This window comes from Gopherus flavomarginatus, unplaced genomic scaffold (genome assembly GCF_025201925.1).
Source record: "Gopherus flavomarginatus isolate rGopFla2 unplaced genomic scaffold, rGopFla2.mat.asm mat_scaffold_108_arrow_ctg1, whole genome shotgun sequence".
NCBI classification, from domain to species: Eukaryota; Metazoa; Chordata; order Testudines; family Testudinidae; genus Gopherus; species Gopherus flavomarginatus.
The window spans coordinates 84,087-110,240 of NW_026114632.1; the positions used below are offsets into that span (position 1 = coordinate 84,087).

Sequence of the window (26,154 nt, forward strand, 5' to 3'; positions counted from 1 at the left end):
TAAGTGCGCTCCGCTCCAACATTTCTTATTGAGGAATAATGCTTGATGAGTCTGCCGAGACACATAAACAGAATGTTTTTTAGCACGGCTTTTTTTTACTAACAACAACAAAGCTGTTCCCCAAATATATATATTTTAAAAACGTTTTAGCAATAAAGGGGCTAAAATCCGCGTTTAAATACAATGTACAAAATAAAGCACTCTTATAGTTTACACCACGCTGGGGCGGTACAACGGCACAGTAAAAGCGTTAAGGGTTTTCAAGCCCCTAAAATGCACACTATTTGCAACATCAGATTTTTTTATTTTAAAAAACACATATTTAAAAAACAGTTCACACCTTCTTCTGGAATTTCAGGAAAACTATTGGGTGGTTTTGACTTCCATCTTGTTCTAAATTAAAAAAATAAAATTTTTTAAAACATTTTATCTTAAAAATAAATTAATTGTGTAGCATATTAATTAGCTTACCAAAGTTTAAAGCTTGTAGCGCGGCATCTGGAATGTCAAGAAAAAAGGCCGTGTCCTATTTAAAAGAAAAAATATTGCCTTTTAACTAAGCATAAAACTGGTGTAATACCTTGGCGACCCACACAAATTATAGTAAGGTTTCGTACCATGTTGTTGCTCCCCATAACGGTAAAAGTCTTGTATTAGCAATATTTCTTTAACAGGCTTGTTCAGTTTTTTGTTCCTCTATTTATAGGTTTAAACCTGTTTTTAAAAAAAGGTTTTGCCCTCCACCCCCCAAAATTAATATTTAAAAAGGCGTTTCTTAAAAAAAACAGGGTGTGTAAAGGGCACTTTTCTAGGAAAAAAGGCGGGTGTGGCTTGGGGAGTGCCTATATACTTTAGCTTTAATGTCTAAAAATGTTATTTTTTATAGTAAATGTGTTTAAACAGTTAATAAAAAGCGTTTGTAAATGGTAATGTACCCATTTACACCCTTGTAACCAAAAACTTTTTAAAAACTGCAACCTGTATTTCTTTAATTTGTCTCATGGCCTTAGTTTTTAAAACAAAACTGCTAATTTAAAAATAAACCACGTTAAACTTTTACACAACTTATTTTTCATTGTTAGTAAGTTAAAAAAATTAGGTATTACTTTAAAAACACATTTTAAAACGGTATTTAGCTTTTGTTACAGGGTAAAAAAAAGCCGAAGGCTCTGGCTGTTTAGCTAAGAGCGGAGGGGGAGTTGTCTTAGTTAGTTTTTTAAAAAACGCGGGAAGGTTTTTGGCTACACACCTTAGCTTTTAAACTTTAATGGTTAAAAAGCTTAGTTTTGATAGTAAATTAGTATGCTTTTTAATACCTGTTTTTGGCGTTCTTTTGCTTTAAAAGAAGACCTTGTTATGTTTTGTTCTTTTTATTTTTAATTTACTGACTTACAGAGGATGTTTTTGCTAACAGCTGCTGCAAAAGCCTGCTGTTTTTACTATAAAATGGCCCGGGTTAGCCTACAATTAAAAAAAAAATAACCTTTTTTTGTTACAACACATTAGTTTTATAACCCTAAACTGTTTTTGCACACTTACATGTTATTAAAACACCTATGCCTAAATAAAGACAATGGGTCTTCAGGTTTCCTTTTCACCTTTATTTGTTAAAAAGTGGGGAAAAAAGCAATCTTCTCTCTAATCTGCAGGTTTACTAAATATGGGGACTATAAACCGCCTGTTACTAAAAAAAAATCTAGGGTGCTTCTGCATAATTTTTTATTACAACACATACAAAAGGGTTGTGTCTTAGGTTTGTCTTTTCGAGTCATTATCCCTTTGCAAAACTTAATGTAACTGTAACTTGTGTTTGTTAAAAAGTTTGGGAAAGAAGTAGCCTTTTTATCTCTGACCCACTGCTCACAGAGGCTTCTTTGCTAACAGGTGCTTTGCCCGACTTTCACATTGTTTTTACTAAAAAAAAACCAAAAAAACCTGTTAGTTTAAAACCTAGGGAAAAACTTTAAAAATGGTGTATTACAAAAAGCTTGTGGTTTTAACTTTTATAAAAACATCTTTGTAAAAGGGCTACTTGGCGGGAAAATGCTGCGGGTCTGTTTCTTTAGATAAGAAAAAACAGATAAAAGGAAGGGGGGAAAGAAGGGGGCGCTGGCTCTTGCTTAAAGTCTTGAGACAATAGGATTGGTTCAGGAAAATGAATTCTATGACGCTGTTGTAAAACCACCTCTGATTGGTCCGATCCAAAGGCGGTGATAACAAGCCTGAGAGGGTTTGTACCAGGAAAGCTGCCTCATTTTACAGAAAGACGGGAAAAGGTAACAATTCTCTCTCTTTCTCTTCAATCCTACCCTATGCTCTCTATCTTTGCTCTTTGCAAAGTGGACTCTCTCTTCGCTTTTCTTGTCTTGTAACCCGCCCTGATTCTGAATGCTTTTTTACCCTGTGCTTACTAAACAGACTGTGCCTGCTTCTCTCTCTGTCTCATTCTGATTCCGCCATGTGCTCTCTATCTTTGCTCTTTTTTCTTAATCTGCAATGATATTGAATAGTTTAAATACTTTTTTACCCCGTGCTTACCAAACAGGCTTTGCCTTTGTCAATTTTCCTTTTAAACTTCGTTTTTTCTTAACCTACATTGGTATTAATTAGTTTTAATGTGTTTTATTTACTAGGGTTAAACCAAAAAAGCTACCTCGTTTTACAAAAAGACTGCAAAGGTAAACTTTTTTTAAGTTTACCCTAAGCTTTATTGTGTTTTTCTTAGCCACTTTTTTATAAAGTTTTTATGCTGTGCTTACCAAACAGGCTTTGCCTTTGTCAATTTTTTTCAAACCTAGTTTATAAGTATTTCTTTATAGTTTTTGGTTATGTGCTTACAAAACAGGTTTTGCTTCAGTTAATTATCCTTTTAAACTTAGTTTTTAATGTTTTTTCTTAACCTACATTGATATTGACTAGTTTCAATACCTTTTTATCCTGTGCTTACCAAACAGGTTTTGCCTTAGAAAATTCCCTTTATAAACCTAGATTACAATATTATTTAACTTTTTTATTAATCCACCCTGATATTTAATACACTTTTTATTCATGTCAATAAAAGGGCCGTGGAAACCTGTCAAAATTGCATGGTGATGAATACGATCGTGCTCATTACTACTCATGGTTCTCCAGGGCCACGGTTGGGGCCCCCAGGGGTTGGGCCCCTGGAGCTACAGTTGGGGCACCCAGGGGTTAGGCCCCTATTGCTGGGGTTGGGTATCCCAGGGGTTGGGCCCCTGGAGCTACGGTTGGAGCCCCCAGGGGCTGAGCCCCTGAAGCTGGGATTCGGACCTCGAGGGGCTGGGCCCCTATTGCTTTGGTTGAGGCCCCGAGGGGTTGGGCCCCTGGAGCTATGGTTGGGGACCCCAGGGTTGGGCCCCTGGAGCTACGATTGGAGCCTCAGAGGTTGGGCCCATGGAGCTGGGGTTGGAGCCCCGAGGGGTTGGGCCCCTGGAGCTACGGTTGGGGCCCCAGGTGTTGGGCCCCTGGAGCTGGGGTTGGGGCAACCAGGGGCTGGGCCCCTACTGCTGGGGTTGGGGCCCCACGGGTTGGGCCCCTGGAGCTACGGTTGGGGCCCACAGGGCTTGGGCCCCTGGAGCTACGGTTGGTGCCCCCAGGGGTTGACCCCTGGAACTGGGAATGGGGCACCCAGGGGTTGGGCCCCGATTGCTGGGGTTGGCGCCCCAGGGGTTGGGCCCCTGGAGCTACGGTTGGGGCCCCCAGGGGTTGGGCCCCTGGAGCTGGGGTTGGGGCAACCAGGGGCTGGGCCCCTACTGCTGGGGTTGGGGCCCCAGGGGTTGGGCCCCTGGAGCTATGGTTGGGGCCCCCAGGGCTTGGGCCCCTGGAGCTACGTTTGCGCCCCAGGGGTTGGAACCCTGGAGCTAGGGTTGGGACTCCCTGGGGCTGGGACCCTGGAGCCACGGTTGGGGCCCCCAGGGGTTCGGTCCCTGGAGCTGGGGTTGAGGGCCCCAGGGTTTCGGCCCCTGGAGCTGGGGTTGGGGCCCCAAGGGGCTGGGCCCCTATTGCTAGGGTTGGGGCAAAAGCAGTTGGGCCCCTGCCGCTGGGGTTGGGGACCCCAGGGGTTGGGCCGCTGGAACTACGGCTGGGGCCCCCACGGGTTGGGCCCCTGGAGCTGGGGTTGGGGCCCCCAGGGGTTGGGCCCCTGGAACTGGAGTTGGGCCTCGAGGGGCTGGGCCCCTATTGCTCGGGTTGGAGACCCCAGGTGTTGGGCCCCTGGAGCTGGGGTTGGGTCCCCCAGGAGTTGGGCCCCTGGAGCTATGGTTGGGGCCCCCAGGGGTTGAGCCCCTGAAGCCACGGTTGGGGCCCCCAGGACTTGGGCCCCTGGAGCTACGTTTGCGCCCCAGGGGTTGGAACCCTGGAGCTGGGGTCGGGACGAGCTGGGGTTGGGACCCTGGAGCTACGGTTGGGGCCCCCAGGGGTTCGGTCCCTGGAGCTGGGGTTGAGGGCCCCAGGGTTTGGGCCCCTGGAGCTGGGGTTGTGGCCCCAAGGGGCTGGGCCCCTATTGCTAGGGTTGGGGCAAAAGCGGTTGGGCCCCTGGAGCTGGGGTTGAGGGCCCCAGAGTTTGGGCCCCTGGAACTACGGTTGGAGCTCCAGGGGTTGGGCCCCTGGAACTACGGTTGGGGCCCCAATGGGTTAGGCCCCTGCAGCTACGGTTGGGGCCCCAGGGGTTGGGCCCCTGCCGCTGGGGTTGGGGCCCCCCGGGGTTGGGCCCCTGGAACTACGGTTGGGGACCCCACGGTTTGGGCCCCTGGAGCTGGGGTTGGGGCCCCCAGGGGTTGAGTCCCTGGATCTGGGGTTGGGGCCTCGAGGGGCTGGGCCCGTATTGCTCGGGTTGGAGACCCCAGGTGTTGGGCCCCTGGAGCTGGGGTTGGGTCCCCCAGGAGTTGGGCCCCTGGAGCTACGCTTGGGGCCCCAGGGGCTGGGTCGCTATTGCTGGGGTTGGGGCCCCCAGGTGTTGGGCCCCTGGAGCTGGGGTTGGGTCCCCCAGGGGTTGGGCCCCTGGAGCTACGGTTGCGGCCCCCAGGGGTTGAGCCCCTGGAGCTGGGAATGGGGCACCCAGGGGTTGGATCCCTGGAACTCGGGTTAAGGGCCTCAGGGTTTGGGCCCCTGGAGCGGGGGTTGGGGCCCCCAGGGGCTGGGCCCCTATTCCTGGGGTTGGGACCCCCAGGGGTTTGGCCCCTGGAGTTGGGGTTGGGACCCCAGGGGTTGGGCCCCTGGAGCTACGGTTGGGGCTCCAAGGGTTGGGCCCCTGGAACTACGGTTGGGGGCCCAAGGGGTTAGGCCCCTGCAGCTACGGTTGAGGCCCCAGGGGTTGGGCCCCTGGCGCTGGGGTTGGGGCCCCCAGGGGTTGGGCCGCTGGGACTATGGTTGGGGACCCCACGGGTTGGGCCCCTAGAGCTGGGGTTGGGGCCCCCAGGGGTTGAGCCCCTGGAACTGGGGTTGAGGCCTCGAGGGGCTGTGCCCCTATTGCTCGGGTTGGAGACCCCAGAGGTTGGGCCCCTGGAGCTGGGGTTGGGTCCCCCAGGAGTTGCGCCCCTGGAGATACGGTTGGGGCCCCAGGGGCTGGGTCCCTATTGCTGGGGTTGGGGCCCCGAGGTGTTGGGCCTCTGGAGCTGGGGTTGGGTCCCCCAGGGGTTGGGCCCCTGGAGCTACGGTTGGGGTCCGCAGGGGTTGGGCCCCTGGAGTTCGGGTTGAGGACCCCAGGGCTTGGGCCCCTGGAGCTGGGGTAGGGGCCCCAGGGGTTGGGACCCTGGTGCTGGGGTTCAGGCCCCCAGAGTTTGGGCCCCTGGAGCTGGGTTTGAGCCGCCAGGGGCTGGGCCTCTATTGCTGGGGTTGGGGCCCCCAGGGGTTGGGTCCCTGGAGCTACGGTTGGGGCCCCCAGGGGTTGGGTCTCTGGAGCTACGGTTGGGGTCCTCAGGGGTTTAGCCCCTGCAGATGGGGTTTAGGCCCCCAGGGGCTGGGCCCCTATTGCTGGGGTTGGGGCCTCGAGGGGTTTGGCCCCTGGAGTTGGGGTTGGGGCACCCAGGGGTTTGGTCCCTGGAACTCGGGTTAAGGGCCCCAGGGTTTGGGCCCCTGGAGCGGGGGTTGGGGCCCCCAGGGGCTGGGCCCCTATTGCTGGGGTTGGGGCCCCGAGGGGTTTGGCCCCTGGAGTTGGGGTTGGGACCCCAGGGGTTGAGCCCCTGGAACTACGGTTGGGGCCCCCAGGGGCTGGGCCCCTAGAGCTGGGGTTGAGGGCCCCAGGGTTTGGGCCCCTGGAGCTGGGGTTGGGGCCCCCAGGGGTTGGGCCCCTGGAGCTACGCTTGGGGCCCCCAGGAGTTGGGCCCCTGGATCTATGGTTGAGGCCCCAGGGGTTGGCTCCCTATTGCTGGGGTTGGGGCCCAGGGGTTGGGTACCTAGGGCTACGGTTGGGGCCCCCAGGGGTTGGACCACTGAAGTTATGGTTGGGGCCCCCAGAGGTTGGGCCCCTATTGCTGGGGTTGGGTCTCCCAGGGGTTGGGCCCTGAAGCTACGGTTGGGGCCCCGAGGGGTTGGGCCCCTGAAGCTGGGGTTGGGGCACCCAGGGGTTGGGCCCCTATTGCTGGGGTTGAGCCCCTCAGGAGCTAGGCCCCTATTGGTGGGGGTTTGGCCCCCAGGGTTTGGGCCCCTGAAGCTACGGTTGGGGCCCCCAGGGCTTGGACCCCTGGAGCTGCGCTTGGGGCCCCAGGGGTTGGAACCCTGGAGCTGGGGTTGGGGCTCCCTGGGGTTGGGCCCCTGGAGCTACTCATAGACTCATAGGTCAGAAGGGACCAATCTGATCATCTAGTCTGACCTCCTGCACAAGGCAGGCCACAGAACCCCACCCATCCAATTTTATAACAACCCCTATCCCAGGACCGAGTTATTGAAATCCTCAAAAATGGTTTGAAGACCTCAAGCTGAAGAGACACCACCAGTAAGCGACCCGTGCCCCACGCTGCAGGGGAAGGCGAAAAACCTCCAGGGCACCTGCCAATCTGCCCTGGAGGAAAATTCCTTCCCGACCCCAAATATGGCGATCAGCTAAACCCTGAGCATGTGGGCAAGAGTCACCAGCTAGCACCCAAGAACGAATTCTCCGCAGCAACTCAGTACCCATCGCATGCAACATCTCCCCGCAGACCATTGAGCAGACCTGTCTGGTGGTAATTCAAGATCAATTGCCCAAATTAACGATCCTATCATAACATCCCCTCCATATACTTATCAAGCTTTGTCTTAAAGCCAGGAAAGTCTTTTGCCCCTACTACTTCCCTCGGAAGGCTATTCCAGAACTTCACTCCCCTAATGGTCAGAAACCTTCGTCTAATTTCAAGTCTAAACTTCCTAATATCCAGTTTATACCCATTCGTCCTCGTGGCTACATTAGTACTAAACTTAAATAATTCCTCTCCCTCCCTAACGTTAACCCCCTTGATATATTTATATAGGGTGAGCATATCCCCCCTCAGCCTTCTTTTGGCCAGGCTAAACAAGCCAAGCTCTTTGAGTCTCCTTTCATAAGGCAGTTTTTCCATTCCTCGGATCATCCTCGTAGCCCGTCTCTGAACCTGTTCCAGTTTGAATTCATCCTTCTTGAACATGGGACACCAGAACTGCACACAGTATTCCAGATGGGGTCTCACCAACGCCGTATACAATGGTACTAACACCTCCTTATCCTTGCAGGAAATACCCCGCCTGATGCATCCCAAAATCGCATTTGCTTTTTTAACAGCCGTATCACATTGGCGACTCATAGTCATCCTGCTATCAACCAGTACCCCAAGGTCCTTCTCTTCCTCCGTCGCTTCCAACTGATGCGCCCCCAACGTATATCCAAAATTCTTATTATTAATTCCTAAATGCATGACCTTGCACTTTTCACTATTGTATTTCATCCTATTTCTATTACTCCAGTTTACAAGGTGGTTCAGATCTTCCTGAATAGTATCCCTGTCCTTCTCCGTGTTAGCAATACCCCCCAGCTTCGTGTCATCCGCAAACTTTATTAGCACATTCCCGCTCTTTGTGCCAAGGTCAGTAATAAAAAGGTTAAATAAGATCGGTCCCAAAACCGATCCTTGAGGGACTCCACTGGTGACCTCCTTCCAGTCCGACAGTTCACCTTTCAATACGACCCTCTGGAGTCTCCCCTTTAACCAGTTCCTTATCCACCTTACAACTTTCATATTCACTCCCAGCTTTTCCAATTTAACTAACAGCTCCCCGTGCGGAACCGTGTCGAACGCCTTACTGAAATCTAGGTAAATTATATCTACCGCATTTCCTTTATCTAAGTAATCCGTCACCTTCTCAAAGAAGGAGATCAGATTGGTTTGGCACGATCTACCTTTAGTAAATCCGTGTTGCAATTCGTCACAATTACCATTGACCTCAATGTCCTTAACTACTTTCTCCCTTAAAATTTTTTCCAAGACCTTACATACTACAGACGTCAAGCTAACAGGCCTATAATTACCCGGATCACTCTTATTCCCTTTCTTAAAAATAGGAACTACATTAGCAATCCTCCAGTCATACGGCACAACCCCCGAGTTTATCGATTGCTTAAAAATTCTCGCTAACGGGCTCGCAATTTCACGCTCCAGTTCCTTTAATATCCTCGGGTGGAGATTGTCCGGGCCCTCTGACTTCGTCCCATCGAGCTGTTCAAGTATGGCCTCTACCTCAGTTGCAGTAATATCCACTTCCATATCCACATTCCCATTTATCATCCCTCCATCATCGCAAGGTTCCTCACTAGTCTTATTAAAAACTGAGGCAAAGTACTTGTTTAGATGTTGGGCCATGCCTAGGTTATCCTTAACCTCCATTCCATCCTCAGTGTATAGTGGCCCCACTTCTTCTTTCTTTGTTTTCTTCTTATTTATGTGGCTGTAGAACCTTTTACTATTGGTTTTGATTCCCTTTGCAAGTTCCAGTTCAATGCGGCTTTTAGCCTTCCTCACTTTATCCCTACATGTTCTGACCTCAGCAAGGTAGCTTTCTTTACTGATCCTGCCTTCCTTCCACTCCCTGTAAGCTTTCTGCTTTTGTCTAATCCCCTCTCTGAGTTGCTTGCTCATCCAGTTTGGCCTACAACTCCTGCCCATGGTTCTTTTCCCCTTTCTCGGGATGCAGGCTTCCGACAGTCTCCGCAGCTGCGACTTAAAGTAATTCCAGGCCTCCTCCACATTTAAATCCACTAATTCCTCCGTCCAGTCCAGTTCCCTAACTAATTTCCTTAACTCTTTAAAATTAGCCCTCGAGAAGTCAAAAACCCTAATCGCAGATCTACATTTGTTTATCCTTCCATCTAGTTTGAACTGAATCAGCTCATGATCACTCGAACCAAGGTTGTCCCCTACCACCATTTCTTCTACGAGGTCCTCACTGCTCACCAACACCAAGTCTAAAATGGCATCCCCTCTTGTAGGTGCTTCAACTACTTGATGAAGAAATCCATCCGCTATCACATCCAGAAAGATCTGACCCCTATTATTCGTGCAAGTACTCGTCCTCCAGTCTATATCCGGGAAGTTGAAGTCCCCCATAATCACACATTTCCCCTTTGTGTTTACTTCATTAAAGACATTAAAGAGGTCTCTATCCATATCCCAATCCGATCCCAGCGGTCTGTAGCACACCCCAAGCACTATCTCAGGGGAAGCTCTAGTTGCTTTTTTACCCAGCGTGATTTTTGCCCAGACGGACTCTGTCTTATCCATTTCAGTGGGAGTGCTGTTGGAGGAGCAGGTTTTTGTAGTTTGTGGTGTTTGTGTGTGAGTGAGTGTGTGTGCAGGCTGCTAGGGGCTGTGTGCTGAGAGCGAGGCTGAGCCCTGAGTTGGGGGCGGGGCTTACCTGATTAGGGGTCCTATATAAGGAGCCAGGCACTCAGGCAGCGGCACAGGAGGCGGCGAACAGAGCGGCTAACAGGGGAGTTTCAGTGGGAGTTTCCAGGGGGAGGTTGCAGGGGAGACCAAGGCAGAGGAACCGGGAAGGCAGACCAGGGAAGAGGCAGCCCTGTGCTTGTTGGTGGCCTGCGGTGCGGTGTGAGCTGTGGATTGCCAGGCACAGAGTTGCAGCGCTACGATGGAGGCAGAGGCAGCAGGTGCAGACACACTGAGGATGACTGGATGCGGTAGCTGCGGCATGTACATGGTCCTAGAGGGAGCACCTGAAAGGAGTTTCATCTGCATGAAGTGCCGTCTGATAGAGCTGCTGGAGGAAAAGGTAAGGGGACTGGAGATGCAAGTGGAAACTCTGGCTGAGTTTAGAAGGGGATTTGAGCAGATGATGGAACACAGACATGATGAGGCACAGGGGACAAGCTCAGGCGAGCGGACAAAAGCAGGACCTAAGGACTCTGAGGAGGGACTACTGGGTGAGGAAAGTGGACGGTGGAAGCATGTCACTAGGAGAACCAGAGAGAGGATAAGACGGGCCAGCGATGGACAAATAGAACTCAGGAATAGGTTTGCTGAGTTGGGAAATGAAGATAGAACACAGCAGGCTGCTGAAGGAGTAACGGCAAGGAAGAAGAGGGAAGCAGCTAGTCCTGCAGATGGAGGGGAGCAGTCAGTGGAGGTGACATCAAGTACGAGCCCTAGGAGGATTGTGAGGGCAAATACAAATCGGGAGGAATCACAGCCAGCTGCTGTGGAGGATAGACCGGAGAATCGCATTGTCACCAGGAAAAGGCAAGTCTACGTGATTGGAGACTCTCTACTGAGAAGAGTAGACAGGCCTGTAACTAGACCTGATCGGAAGAACAGAAGAGTGTGCTGTCTGCCGGGGGCTAAGATACAGGATGTGGACTTGAGCCTGAATACGATCTTAGCGGGAGCGGGAAAAAATCCGTTGATTATCCTTCATGTGGGAACGAACGACACAGCTAGTTACTCACTGGACTGTATCAAGGAGGACTATGTCAGACTGGGGAAGAGGCTTAAAGACATCGAGGCTCAGGTGATCTTCAGTGGGATTTTGCCGGTTCCTAGAGCGGGGCGACGAAGGAGTGACAAGATTATGGCGATCAACAGATGGCTCAGGGAGTGGTGTTATAAGGAGGGCTTTGGGATGTACGGTCACTGGGACGCATTTACGGATAGACGACTGTTTGCTCAGGATGGACTTCATCTCAGCAAGGAGGGAAATAGAATTCTAGGATGGAGGCTCGCCGACCTCATCAAGAGGGCTTTAAACTAGAAGGTTGGGGGAGATGGTTGGGAAATGTTCGGGAGATCTCCACGCCAGAACATAACCTGGAGAGGGAAGTAAACAAAGTGAGCGGGGATACCCTTGCAGCCCCAAGATTTGATCCAAGGAGGAATAGTGAAGTAGAAACCAGAGTAACGGGTGATGCTGGTGTTAGAAAGTTTGTGCACGACGGGGGAAAGAATGTCACTGACGCCAAACGCCGAAAATTAAAAGGTTTGTACACTAATGCGAGGAGCCTAGGTAACAAGATGGAGGAACTGGAGTTACTCGTGCAGGAAGTGAAGCCGGATATTATAGGGATTACCGAAACCTGGTGGAATAGTACTCATGACTGGAGCACGGGTATTGAAGGCTATGTGCTGTTCAGAAAAGACAGGAAGAAAGGCAAAGCTGGTGGAGTAGCCTTGTACATCAATGATGAAATTAAATGTAGCGAAATAAGATGCGATGGAGCTACGGTTGGGGCCCACAGGGGTTGGGCCCCTGGAGCTGGGGTTGTGGCCTCTAGGGGTTGGGCCCCTGGAGCTACGGTTGTGGCACCAGGGATTGGGCCCCTGGAGCTGGGGTTGGGGCCCCCAGGGGTTGTTCCCCTGGAGTTTGGGTTGAGGCCCCCAGGGTTGGGCCCCTATTGCTGGGGTTGTGGCCCCCAGGGGTTGGGCCCCTGGAGCTACGGTTGGGGCCCCAAGGGGTTTGGCCGCTGGAGTTGGGGTTGGGGGCCCCAGGGGTTGGGCCCCTGGAGCTACGGTTGGGGTCCCCAGGGGTTGGGTCCCTGGAGCTGGGGTTGGACCCCCCAGGGGTTGGACCCCTATTGCTGTGGTTGGGGCCCCCAGGGGTTGGGCCCCTGGAGCTGGGGTTGGGGCCCGCAGGGGCTGGGCCCCTGGAGATACGGTTCGGTCCCCAGGGGCTGGGCCCCTATTTCTAGGGTTCAGGCCCCAAGGGGTTGGGCCCCTGGAGCTACGGTTGGGGCCTAGAAGCGTTGGGCCCCTATTACTGGGGTTGGGGCATCCAGGGGTTGGGCCCCTGGAGCTACAGTTGGGGTCCAGAGGGATTGAGCCCCTGGAGCTGGGGTTGAGGGCCCCAGGGGTTGGGCCCCTGGAGCTATGGTTTGGGCCCCAGGGGCTGGGCCCCTATTGCTGGGGTTGAGCCCTCAGGGGTTGGGCCCCTGGAGATACGGTTGGGGCCCCGAGGGGTTGAGCCCCTGGAGCTGGGGTTTGGGCCCCGATGGGTTGGGCCCCTAGAGCTGGGCTTGGGACCCCCAGGGTTTGGGCCCCTGGACCTGGGCTTTTGGCCTCGAGAGCCTGGGCCACTATTGCTGGGGTTGGGGCCCCGAGGGGTTGCGACCCTGAAGCTACAGTTGGGGCCCCCGGGGTTGGGCCCTTGGAGCTACGGTTGGGGACCCAGGGGTTGGGCCCCTGGAGCTGGGGTTCGGGCCCCAGGGGCTGGGCCCTTATTGCTGGGATTGGGGCCCGTAGGTGTTGGGCCCTTGAAACTGGGGTTGAGGCACCCAGGGGTTGGGCTCCTGGAGCTATGGTTTGGGCCCCCAGGGGTTGGGCCGCTGGAGCTACGGTTGGGGCCCCCAGGGTTTGGGCCCCTGGAGCTGGGGTTGGGGCCCCCAGGGGCTGGGCCCCTGGAGATACGGTTCGGGCCCCAGGGGCTGGGCCCCTATTTCTGGGGTTGGGGACCCCAGGGGTTGGACCCCTGGAGCTACGGTTGGGGCCCGCAAGCGTTGGGCCCCTATTTCTGGGGTTGGGGCCCCGAGGGGTTGGGCCCCTGGAGCTACGGTTGTTATCCCGAGGGGTTCGGCCCCTGGAGCTGGGGTTGAGGGCCCCAGGGGTTGGGCCCCTGAAGCTACGGTTGGGGCCCTCAGGGCATGGGCCCCTGGAGCTATGGTTGGGGCCCCAGGGGTTGGACCTCTGGAGCTGGGGTTGGGACTCCCAGGGGTTGGGACCCTGGAGCTGGGGTTGGGGCCCCCAGGGGTTGGTCCCCTGGAGCTATGGTTGGGGCCCCCAGGGGTTGGGCCCCTGGAGCTACGGTTGAGGCCCCAGGGGTTGGCTCCCTATTGCTGGGGTTGAGGCCCCAGGGGTTAAGCCCATAGAGCTACGGTTGGGGCCCCCATGGGTTGGGCCCCTACTGCTTGGGTTGGGTCCCAGAGTTGTTGCGCCCCTGGAGCTACGTTTGGGGCCCCCAGGGGTTGGGCCCCTGGAGCTACGGTTGGGGCCCCAGGGGTTGGGCCCCTGGAGCTGGGGTTGGGGCCCCAAGCGGTTGGGCCCTTGGAGTTACGGTTGGGGTCCCCAGGAGTCGGGCCCCTAGAGTTGTGGTTGGGGCTCCCAGGGGTTGGGCCCCTATTCCTGGGATTGGGGCCTCCAGGGGTTGGGCCCCTGGAGCTACGGTTGGGGCCCCTAGGGGTTGGCCTCCTAGAGCTGGGTTTTAGGGCCCCAGGTGTTGGGCCCCTGGTGCTGGGGTTGGGGCCCCCAGGGGTTGGGCTGCTGGAGCTACGATTGGGGCCCCCAGGGGTTAGGCCCCAGGAACTACGGTTGGGGCCCCAGGGGTTGGGCCCCTGGATCTGGGGTTGGGGGCCCCAGGGGTTGGGCCCCTGGAGCTACGGTTGGAGCCCCCATGGGTTGGGCCCCTGGAGGTGGGGTTGGGGCCCCCAGGGGTTGTGCCAATATTGCTGGGGTTGGGGCCCTCAGGGGTTTGGACCCTGGAGCTGGGGTTGGGGCTAACAGGGTTTGGTCCCTGGAGCTATGGTTGCTGTCCCGACGGGTTGGGCCCCTTTAGCTGGGGTTGAGGGCCGCAGGGGCTGGGCCCCTATTGCTGGGGTTGTGGCCCCCTGGGGTTGGGCCCCTGGAGCTGTGGTTGAGGGCCCCAGGGTTTAGACCCCTGGAGCTGGGGTTGGGGCCTCAGGGGTTGGGCCCCTGGAGCTACGGTTGGGGCCTCCAGGGTTTGGGCCCCTGGAGCTACGGTTGGGGCCCCCAGGGTTTGAGCCCCTGGAGCTGGGGTTCGGGCCCCCAGGGGTTGGGACCCTGGAGCTACGTTTGAGGCCCCAGGGGTTGGACCCCTGGAGCTGGGGTTGGGGCCCCTAGGAGTTGGACCCCTGGAGCTACGGTTGGGGCCCCTAGGGATTGGGACCCTGGACCTGGGGTTAGGGCCCTCAGGGGTTGGGTTCCTATTGCTGGGGTTGGGGCCCCCAGGACTTGGGCCCCTGGAGCTACGGTTGGGGCCCCCAGGGGTTGGGACCCTGGAGCTGGAGTTGAGAGCCCCAGGGGTTGGGCCCCTAGAGCTGGGATTGGGGCCACGAAGGGTTGAGCCGCTGGAGCTGGGGTTGTGGCCCCCAGGGTTTGGGGCCCTATTGCTGGGGTTGTGGCCCCTAGGGGTTGGGCTCCTGGATTTACGGTTGGGACCCCCAGGGGTTGGGCCCCTGGAGCTGGGGTTGGGGCTCCCGGGGGTTTGGCCCCTATTGCTGGGGCTGAGGCCCCCAGGTGTTTTGTCCCTGGAGCTGGGGTTGTGGCCCCCAGGGTTTGGGGCCCTATTGCTGGGGTTGTGGCCCCCAGGGTTTGAGCCCCTGGAACTACGGTTGGGGCTCCCATGAGTTGGGCCCCTGGAGCAGGGGTTGGGGCCCCCAGGGTCTGGGCCCCTATTGCTGAGGTTGAGGCCCTCCGGGGTTGGGATGTGGAGCTACGGTTGGGGCCCCAGGGGTTGGGCCCCAGGAGCTGGGGTTTGGGACTCCAGGGGTTGGGCCCCTATTGCTGGGGTTGGGCCCTCAGGGGTTGGGCCCCTGAAGCCACAGTTGGGGCCCCCAGGGGTTGGGCCCCTGGAGCTACGGTTGGGGCCCCAGGGGTTGGGCCCGTGGAGCTGGGGTTGGGGCCCCCAGGGGTTGGGCCCCTAATGCTGGTGTTTGGCCCCCAGGGGTTGGGCCTCTGAAGCCACAGTTGGGGCCCCCAGGGGTTGGGCCCCTGGAGCTACTTTTGGGGCCTCCAGGGGTTGGGCCCCTGGAACTGGGGTTAGGGGACGCACGGGTCTGGTCCCTGGAGGTGGGGTCAGGGCACGAACGGGTTGTGCCCCTGCAGATAGGGTCAGGGCCCCCACGGGTTGGGTAACTGCAGCTGGGGCCAGGGCCCCCACGGGTTGAGCCTCTGGAGCTGGGGTCAGGGCCCGCAGGGGTTGGGCACCTGGAACTGGGGTCAGGACCCCCACAGGTTGGGCCCCTGGAGCTGCGGTTACGGCCTGCTTGGATTGGGCCCCTGGAGCTGCGGTCAGGACCCGCACGGGTTTGGGCCCTGGAGCTGGTGTCAGGGCACCTACAGGTTGGGCCCCTGGAGCTGGGGTCAGGACCAACACAGGTTGGGCCCCTGGAGCTGGGGTCAAGGATCCCACGAGTTCGGCCCCTGGAGCTAGGGTCAGGGCCCGCACGGGTGAGGCCCCTGGAGCTGGGGTCAGGGCCCCCATGGGTGGGGCCACTGGAGCTGGGGTCAGGGCCTGCACGGGTGGGGCCCCTGGAACTGCGGTCAGGGCGAGCAAGGGTGGGGCCCCTGGAGCTAGGGTCAGGGCCCCCATGGGTGGGGCCTCTGCAGTTGGGATCAGGGCCCCCACGGGTTGGGCCCCTGGAGCTTGGGTCAGGGCCCCCAAGGGTGGAGCCCCTGGAGGTCGGGTCAGGGACCGCACGGGTTGGGCCCTTGGAGCTGGTCTCAGGGCCCCCACTGTTGGGGCACCTAGAGCGGGGGTCAGGGCCCACACTGGTTAGGCCCCTGGAGCTGGGGTCAGGGCCCCAAGGGTGTGGCCCCTGGAGCTGGGGGGAGGGCCCGCATGGTCTGGGCCCCTGGAGCTGGGGTCAGGGCCCCCACGGGTTTACCACTGGAGCTGGGGTCTGGGTCCACACGGATTGTGCCCCTGGAGCTTGGGTAAGGGCCCGCACGGTTGGGGCCCTGGAGCTGGGTTCATCGCCCGCAAGGGTTGGGCCCCAGGAACTGGGGTCAGGGCCCCCACAGGTTTGGCCCCTGGAGCTGGGGTCAGGGCCCACACGAGTTCGGCCCCGGAAGATGGGGTGAGGGACGCATCGGTTGGGCCTCTGGAACTGGGGTGAGGCCCCGCACGGGTTGGACCCCTGGAGCTGGGGTTAGGGGACTCGCTGGTTGTGCCCCTGGAGCTGAGGTCAGGGCTCGCAGGGGTTGGGCACCTGGACCTGGGGTCAGGACCCCAACGGTTTGGGCCCCTGGAGCTGGGGTCAGGGCCACCACGGGTTGGGCTCCTGGAGCAGGAGTCAGGCCCCGCACGGATTGTTCCCCTGGAGCTGGGGTCAGGGCCCCCACGGATTGGGCCCCTGCAGCTGCAGTCAGGGACCCCAAGGGTTTGGGCCCTAGAGCTGGGGTCAGGGCGCCTACAGGTTGGGCCTCTGGAGCTGGGGTCAGGACCCAAACGTGTTGGGTTTCTGGAGGTGGGATCAGGGTCCGCATGGGATGGGCCCCTGGAGCTGGGATCAGGACCCGCACGGGTTGGGCCCTTGAGGTTGGGCTCAGGGCTCCCACGATTTCGGCCCCTGGAGCTGGGAACGGCCCGCATGGTCTGCGCACCTGGAGCTGGGGTCAGGGCCCCCACGGGTTGGGCCCCTGGAGCTGGGGTCTGGGTCCACACGGATTGTGCCCCTGGAGCTTGGGTAAGGGCCCGCACGGTTGGGCCCCTGGAGCTGGGTTCATGGCCCGCACGGGTTGGGCCCCTGGAGCTGGGGTCAGGGCCCCGACGGGTTGGGCCCCTGGAGTTGGGGTCAGGGCACGCACGGGTTGGGCCTCTGGAGCTGGGGTCAGGGCCCCCACAGGTGGGGTCCGGGAGCTGGGGTCAGGGCCCGCACAGGTGGGGCATCTGGAGCTGGGTTTAGGGCGCGCACGGGTTGGGCCTCTGGAGCTGGAGTCATGGCCCCCACGGGTTAGGCCGTCCAGCTGGCGTCAGGGCCCCCACGGGTTGAGTTCTTGAGGGTGGCGTCAGGACCCCACGAGTTCGGCGCCTGGAGCTGGGGTCAAGGCCCCCACTGGTTTGGTCTCTGGAGCTGGGGTCATGGCCCACACGGGTTGGGCCCGGGGAGTTGGGGTCAGGGCCACCATGGGTTGGGCCCCTGGAGCAGGAGTCAGGCCCCGCACGGGTTGGGCCACTGGAGCTGGGGTCAGGGCCCCCACGGATTGGGCCCCTGGAGCTGCGGTCAGGGACCCCACAGGTTTGGGCCCTGGAACTGGGGTCAGGGCGCCTACAGGTTGGGCCTCTGGAGCTGGGGTCAGGACCCACACGTGTTGGGTTTCTGGAGGTGAGATCAGGGTCCGCACGGGATGGGCCCCTGGAGCTGGGATCAGGACCCACACGGGTTGGGCCCTTGAGGTTGGGCTCAGGGCCCCCACGATTTCGGCCCCTGGAGCTGGGGGCAGGGCCCGCATGGTCTGCGCCCCTGGAGCTGGGGTCAGGGCCCCCACGGGTTGGGCCCCTGGAGCTGGGGTCTGGGTCCACACGGATTGTGCCCCTGGAGCTTGGGTAAGGGCCCGCACGGTTGGGCCCCCTGGAGCTGGGTTCATGGCCCGAACGGGTTGGGCCCCTGGAGCTGGGGTCATGCCCCCGACGGGTTGGGCCCCTGGAGTTGGGGTCAGAGCCCGCACGGGTTGGGCCTCTGGAGCTGGGGTCAGGGCCCCCATGGGTGGGGTCCAGGAGCTGGGGTCAGGTCCCGCACAGGTGGAGCATGTGGAGCTGGGTTTAGGGCGCGCACGGGTTGGGCCTCTGGAGCTGGAGTCATGGCTCCCACGGGCTAGGCCGTGGAGCTGGCGTCAGGGCCCCCACGGGTTGAGTTCTTGAGGGTGGCGTCAGGACCCCACGAGTTCGGCGACTGGAGCTGGGGTCAAGGCCCCCACTGGTTTGGCCTCTGGAGCTGGGGTCATGGCCCACATGGGTTGGGCCCGGGGAGTTGGGGTCAGGCCCTCCTCCAGGGGCCCAACCCGTGAGTGTCCTGACCCCAGCTCCAGGGGCCCAACCCGTGGGGGCAATGACCCCAGCTACAGTGGCCCAACCCGTACGCGCCCTAACCCCAGCTCCAGATGCCCCACCTGTGCGGGCCCTGACCCCAGCTCCACGGGCCCAACCCGTGCGGGCCCTGACCCCAGCTCCAGGGGCCCCACCCGTGGGGGCACTGACCCCAGCTCCAGGGTCTCAACCCGTGCGGACCCTGACCCCAGCAACAGGCGCCGAACTCGTGGGGGCCCTAACCCCAGCTCCAGAGGCCCCACCAGTGCGGGCCCTGACCCCAGCTCCAGGCACTGAACTCGTGGGGGCCCTGACCCCAACCTCATGGGCCAAACTCGTGGGTGCCCTGACCCCAGCTCCAGGGGTCCCACCCGAGTGGGTCCTGACCCCAGCTCCAGGGGCCCAACCCGTGGGGGCCCTGACCCCAGCTCCAGGGCCCCAACCCGTGGGGGCCCTTACCCCAGCTCCAGGGTCCCAACCCGTGCGGGCTCTGACCACAGCTCCAGTGGCCCAACCCATGGAGGTGCTGACCCCAGGTCAGGGGCCCAACCCGTGGGGGCCATGACCCCAGCTCCAGGGACCCAAACCGTGTGGGTCCTGACCCCAACTCCAGGGGCCCAACCTGTGGGGGACTTGACCCCAGCTCCAGGGGCCCAACCCGTTCGACCCCTAACCCCAGCTCCAGTGGCCCCACAAATGCTTGCCCTGACCCCAGCTCCACGGGCCCAACCTGTGCGGGCCCTGACCCCAGCTCCAGGGGCCCTACCCGTGTGGGCCCTGACCCCAGCTCCAGGGGCCCAACCCGTGTGGATCCTGACGCCAGCACCAGGGGCCTAACCCGTGGGGGCCCTGACCACAGCTCCAGTTGCCCAACCCGTGGGGGCCCTGACCCCATCTCCAGGGGCCCAACCCGCTTGGGCCCTAACCGCAACTCCAGGGGCCCAACCCGTGCGGGCCCTGACCCCAGCTCCAGGTGCCGATCTCGTTGGGGCCCTGACTACAGCTCCAGGGCTCCAACTAGTGTAGGCCCTGACCCGAGCTCTAGTGGCCCCACTCGTGTGGGTCCTGACCCCAAATCCAGGCGCCCAATCCGTAGGGGCCCTGACCCCAGCTCCAGGGGCCCAACCCGTGCATTGCCTGATCCCTGCTCCAGGGGCCCAACCCGTGGGGGCCCTGACCCCAGCTCCAGTGGCCTAACTCTAGGGAGACTTGGAAATCGCAGAGATGCTTAATGACTTCTTTGTTTCGGTCTTCACTGAGAAGTCTGAAGGAATGTCTAGTATAGTGAATGCTTACGGGAAGAGGGTAGGTTTAGAAGAGAAAATAAGGAAAGAGCAAGTAAAAAATCACTTAGAAAAGTTAGATGCCTGCAAGTCACCAGGGCCTGATGAAATGCATCCTAGAATACTCAAGGAGTTAATGGAAGAGGTATCTGAGCCTCTAGCTATTATCTTTGGGAAATCATGGGAGACGGGGGAGATTCCAGAAGACTGGAAGGGGGCAAATATAGTGCCCATCTATAAAAAGGGAAATAAAAACAACCCAGGAAACTACAGACCAGTTAGTTTAACTTCTGTGCCAGGGAAGACAATGGAGCAGGTAATCAAAGAAATCATCTGCAAACACTTGGAAGGTGGTAAGGTGATAGGGAATAGCCGGCATGGATTTGTAAAGAACAAATCGTGTCAAACTAATCTGATAGAGTTCTTTGATAGGATAACGAGCCTTGTGGATAAGGGAGAAGTGGTGGATATGATATACCTAGACTTTAGTAAGGCATTTGATACGGTCTCACATGATATTCTTATAGATAAGCTAGGAAACTACAATTTAGATGGGGCTACTATAAGGTGGGTGCATAACTGGCTGGATAACCATTCTCAGAGAGTAGTTGTTAATGGCTCCCAATCCTGCTGGAAAGGTATAACAAGTGAGGTTCCGCAGGGGTCTGTTTTGGGACCGGTTCTGTTCAATATCTTCATCAACGATTTAGATGTTGGCATAGAAAGTACGCTTATTAAGTTTGCGGACGATACCAAATTGGGAGGGATTGCAACTGCTTTGGAGGACAGGGTCAAAATTCAAAATGATCTGGACAAGTTGGAGAAATGGTCTGAGGTAAACAGGATGAAGTTCAATAAAGATAAATGCAAAGTGCTCCACTTAGGAAGGAACAATCAGTTTCACACATACAGAATGGGAAGAGACTGTCTAGGAAGGAGTATGGCAGAAAGAGATCTAGGGGTCATAGTGGACCACAAGCTTAATATGAGTCAACAGTGTGATACTGTTGCAAAAAAAGCAAACATGATTCTGGGATGCATTAACAGGTGTGTTGTAAACAAGACACGAGAAGTCATTCTTCTGCTTTACTCTGCGCTGGTTAGGCCTCAACTGGAGTATTGTGTCCAGTTCTGGGCACCACATTTCAAGAAAGATGTGGAGAAATTGGAGAGGGTCCAGAGAAGAGCAACAAGAATGATTAAAGGTCTTGAGAACATGACCTATGAAGGAAGGCTGAAGGAATTGGGTTTGTTTAGTTTGGAAAAGAGAAGACTGAGAGGGGACATGATAGCAGTTTTCTGGTATCTAAAAGGGTGTCATCAGGAGGAGGGAGAAAACTTGTTCACCTTAGCCTCCAATGATAGAACAAGAAGCAATGGGCTTAAACTGCAGCAAGGGAGATTTAGGTTGGACATTAGGAAGAAGTTCCTAACTGTCAGGGTAGTTAAACACTGGAATAGATTGCTTAGGGAAGTTGTGGAATCTCCATCTCTGGAGATATTTAAGAGTAGGTTAGATAAATGTCTATTAGGGATGGTCTAGACAGTATTTGGTCCTCCCATGAGGGCAGGGGACTGGACTCGATGACCTCTCGAGGTCCCTTCCAGTCCTAGAGTCTATGAGTCTATGAGTAATCTGTGCCCTCCATAAACCACCTAATCCCCATGGGAACCCCTACAGCCAGGATGTTGGTATCTGTCCCCCTATAAATCTCCTAAGCCCTCTGGAACCCTTCCAGTCTGAACGTAGGTATCTGTGACCCCCAGAAATCCCCGAATGCCCCAGGAACCCCTACAGCCTGGACTTAGGTATCTGTGACTCCAACGAACCTCCTAAACCACCAAGGACCCCTTCAGCTAGGACGTAGGCATCTGTTCCCCCCTCAACCCCCAATCCCCTCGGGACCCCTAGACCCTGGACGTAGGTATCTGTGTCCGCCCCGATTCCCTAAGCACCCCCATTACCCCTTTAGCCTGGACGTAGGTATCTGTACTCCCACAAACCCCCTAAACGTCCCAGCGACCCCTTCAGCCTGGAAGTCCCTATCTGTGACCCCCACGAACCTCTAACCTCCCAGGGATCCCTACAGCCTGGACACAGGTGTCTGAGCATCCCACAAACCCCCTAAGCTCCTCGGGACACATCCAGCCTGGATGTATCTGAGCCCTCAGTGAACCGCCTAATCTCCTCGGGACACCGACAGCCTGTACCTAGGTATCTGTGCCCCCCACAAACCCCCTATAACCCCCAGGACCCGTCCAGACTAGATGTAGGTATCTGTACTCCCACAGCCTCCCTGGGACTCCTACAGCCTGGAGGTTTGTATCTGTGCCCCTCATGAAACCCCAACCCCCCCTGTCCCCTCCAGACTGGACATAAGTATCTGTGCACCCCACGAACCCATAAGCACCTGTAGGGACGCCTACAGCATGGACTTAGGTATCTGGGCACCCCCCAAAACCCCCTAAGCCCACCAGGGACCCCTATAGCCTACAGATAAGCATCTGTGCTCCCTGAACCCCATAAGCCCCCCCTGGACCCATCCAGCCTGGACTTAGGTGTCTGTGCCCCCCCAACACACTAATTCCCCCTGGAAGCCCTATTGCCTGGAAGTAGGTATCGCTGCCCCCCACAAACCCCCTAAGCCTCCCAGGGACCCCTACAGCCTAGACGTAGGTATCTCTGCCACCCAGAAAACCCCTAATCCACCCAGGGACCCCTACAGCATGGACCTAGGTATCTGTGCACCCCAGGAACTCCCTAAACCCCCCAGGAACCACTCCAACCTGGACATAGATATCTGTGCCTCCCAAAAAACCCTAAGCCCCCCGGGACCCCTAGAGTATGGAGATAGGTATCTCTGCCATCCGCAAAAACCCCTAATCCTCTCCGGAACCTCTCCAGCCTGGATGTACATATCTGTGCCCCTCCCCACAAACCACCTAAGCCCCCCGGGACCCCTCCAGCCTGGATGTAGGTATCTGTGCCCCCCCAAAGCCCTAAGCCCCCCCAGAATGCCTATAGCCTGGACGTAGGTATCTGTGTCTCCTACACTATCACTAAGCCCCCCCCCAGGGACCCCTCCAGGACATACATAGGTATCTGTGCCCCTCACCAAGTCCCTATACCCCCAGGGATCACTGCGCTCACCACAACCCCCGAAGCGTCCAGGGACCCCTTCAGCCTGGACGTAGATATTGCTGTCCTCCAGGAAGCCTTTAATCCCCACCAGGACCTCTACAGCCTGGACACAAGTACCTATGCCCCTCACAACCCCCCTAACTCTCCCAGGGTCCCGCCCATACTGGATGTAGGTATCTGTGACCCTACGAACCCCCGTAAGCCTCGAGGGATCTCTACAGCCTCCACGTAGGTGTCATGCTCTGTGCATTACCCTGTGTGGCCACACGGTGTCACTGTTGCTCCATGCAGGAAATGCTCTGTGCATTACCCTGTGTGGCCACATGGTGCCACTGTTGCTCCATGTGGGGAAATGCTCTGTGCATTACCCTGTGTGGCCACACGGTGTCACTGTTGCTCCATGTGGGGAAATGCTCTGTGCATTACCCTGTGTGGCCACACGGTGCCACTGTTGCTCCATGGAGGAAATGCTCTGTGCATTACCCTGTGTGGCCACACGGTGCCTCTCTTGCTCCATGCAGGAAATGCTCTGTGTATTACCCTGCGTGGCCACACGGTGCCACTCTTGCTCTATGCAGGAAATGTTCTGTGCTTTACCCTGTGTGGCCAAACGGTGTCACTGTTGCTCCATGCAGGAAATCCTCTGTGCATTACCCTGCGTGGCCACATGGAGTCACTCTTGCTCCATGCAGGAAATGCTCTGGGCATTACCCTGCATGGCCACACAGTGTTACTGTTGCTCCATGTGCAAAATGCTCTGGGCATTACTGTGATGGAGTGGGGACTGTCTGTGTGGGGGACGGGAGAGCAGGGGGTGACTTTAGGTGAGGGACAGGACCTAAGCCTGTAACTCGAGCTAGGCAGGGCTGAGAGAGTCAGCACCTTTGCCCGGGAAGCTGGACACAGGAAGGGGTCGGCTGGAGGGAGTTAGTTCAGTTTTGGTTTGGAGCTGGGTAGTTGGAATTCAGAGAATCCCAAACTGGGAACTAAGCTTCCTGAACCCCCAGAAGGACTCGACTGACGGGTCCTGGTTGTGCCCCAAAGCCCTGCTGTATCCTTCGTTCCTGTTGGCCAAAACAACCCTCTGTTTTACTGGCTGGCTGAGTCACTGTGTGTCCCTGGAAGAGGGGTGCAGGGCCAGATTCCACCACACTCCATCACACCCCCTAAGCCCCTCTGGGACCCCTGCAGCTGGGACGTAGGTATCTGTGCCCCCCACCAAACCCCTGAGCCCCCCAGGGACCCCTACAGCCTGGACCTAGATCTCTGTGCCCCCCAGGAACCCCCTAAAACCCCCAGGGACCCCTTCAGCCTGGACATAGGTGGAACCCGTCTGCCAGGCTGAATTGATAGCAGCAAGGACTGGGTTCAATACATAGGGGTCCCTTCCCCATTACGTAATGCAAACCAGATCGAGCCCTCACCCAGTGACATGGGAAAATTTTACATACACACCCCTAGGTGCCTCAAAGAGGCAATACTTCCCCTCTCGCAATCATAGAATCTGGGTATAGCAGAAAATGTTTAATAACGTGAGATAAACAACATAGCATTAAATTTGGAAAACACGTCAACTAGGCCGTGTCCTTTTCTCTGGGCTCTAGAATCTAGCAATCTCCAAATCACCCCAAGACTCCAAAGTACAATACCTCAAATATTTCAAGACTCCAGCAACCCCATAATCACCCACAGTCCCGCAGCCCCAGAGTTCAAGAGTCTATCTGCCGGGTTTTCCCCCCTGCCAGGCTGGGTAGAAAGGGGCACCTTACGTGGTCCACTGCTGTCTGCCCTGCCTCTCCGTGGGATTCTGCTTCTACCTTTCCCACAAACTGCTCAGCTCAGTCCACCAGCTGCTCTGCTCCACCAGCCAACCTGTGATCTGCTCCAGCTGTCTCCAAAAACTGCTTAGCTTACTACACTCCGTGAGCCATCCCAAGTGTTCCACAAACTGCTCTTCTCCATCAGCTGCTCTGCAATATTGTTTCAAACTCCCCCACTATTTAACACAGCACTTCAATGACTTCAGCTCAAGAACCTGGATCTTCAGTTATTAAGAAATTCAACAACCAGCTCTACTGTTCAACTGTTAAAAGAGAAGAAGATGTAATTGGTGTTTCTGGCTCATCCAAGGAGCCCACTCCCTTGTCTAGTGAGTGCCACTCAACTGATGGTGAGAATCCCTGTCTCAAAGCTGTTTCACAGTTCCTCATCCACACAATCAGGGTGACAACACTCCACATCTCACACCCCAACAACAAATAAACTGGGGATACCATAGCTGCCAAAGTAACCATCCCAGGCTGCCGTGGCCGTGTCACGCACGGTGGGTGTGTCTATGCAAACATGATCAGACCCTGAAATCCTTTTCCACACTTGCCATAATTCACCACCAGATGTGAGGGTAGAGTTCATCCTGCTTCTGCTTACATAGGTATCTGTGCCCCCCACAACCCCCTAATCCCACCAGGACCCATCTAGCCTGGATAATGGTATCTGTGCTCTCCACAAACCTCTAAGCTCCCCAGGGAACCCACAAGCCCAGATGTAGGCATCTGTATGCCCCACACACCCCTTAATACCCACAGGAACCTTCCAGACTGTAGGTAGGTATCTGTGACCCCTAGAGCCCCACAAAGTCCCTCGGGACCCCTACAGCATGGATGTTTGTATCTGTGACCGACAAAAACCGCCTAAGCTACCCAGGGCCACCTACCATCAGGATGTAGGTATCTGTTCCCCCCCCAAACACACCTAATCCCCCCGGAACCCCTCCAGCCTAGATGTAGGTATCTCTGACCCCACGAATCCGCTAAGACATGACAGGACCCCTCCAGCATCGACATAGGTATCTGTGCCCACACAACCCTCCTAAGACCCCCAAAACCCCTCCAGCCTAGACGCAGGTATCTGTGCCCAGCATGAACCCCCTAAGGTTCCTAGGACCCCTCTTGCCTGGATGAATGTATCTGTGCCCCTTACAAACCCCTAAGCCCCCCCCAGGATCCCTATAGACCGGACGTAGATATCTGTGCACCCTCACGAACCCACTGATCCTCCCAGCGACCCCTACAGCATGTAAGTAGGTATCTGTACCCCAAAATGCCCCAAAGCAACCCCAGGACCCCTACAGCCTCGATATAGGTATCTGTGCCCCCGCACAACTCCCTAATACCCCCAGAACTCCTCCAGCCTGGACGTAGATATTTGTGACTTCCAGGAACCCCCAAAGCCCTCCCCAGGACTTCTCCAGTCCCTACATAGGTATCACCAGCCTTCTAAGACCCATAGGGCCCCCACCAGCCTGGTTATAGCTATGTGTACGCCACACAAACCCCCTAAGCTCCCCAGGGCCCCCTCCAACCGGTACGTAGGTATCTGCGCAACCACAAACCCTTAAGTCCCCCAGGGACCCCTCCAGACCATACGTAGGTTTCTGTGACCCTTACCAACTCCTTAAACCCCCAGGGACCACTACAGCCTGGACGTATGTATCTATGCTCA

The 26,154-nt window shown here is 56.8% G+C and overlaps 1 long non-coding RNA gene across 1 annotated transcript in view; it reads right to left on the reverse strand.

The window, feature by feature from the left end:
• Positions 1-276: 276 nt before the first annotated feature.
• LOC127041943 (uncharacterized) overlaps positions 277-26,154 on the reverse strand; it is a 158,978-nt gene continuing 133,100 nt past the window's right edge. The window contains exon 4 of the long non-coding RNA XR_007771777.1: positions 277-340. This is a non-coding gene — a long non-coding RNA (uncharacterized LOC127041943). The remainder of the gene's footprint in view (positions 341-26,154) is intronic.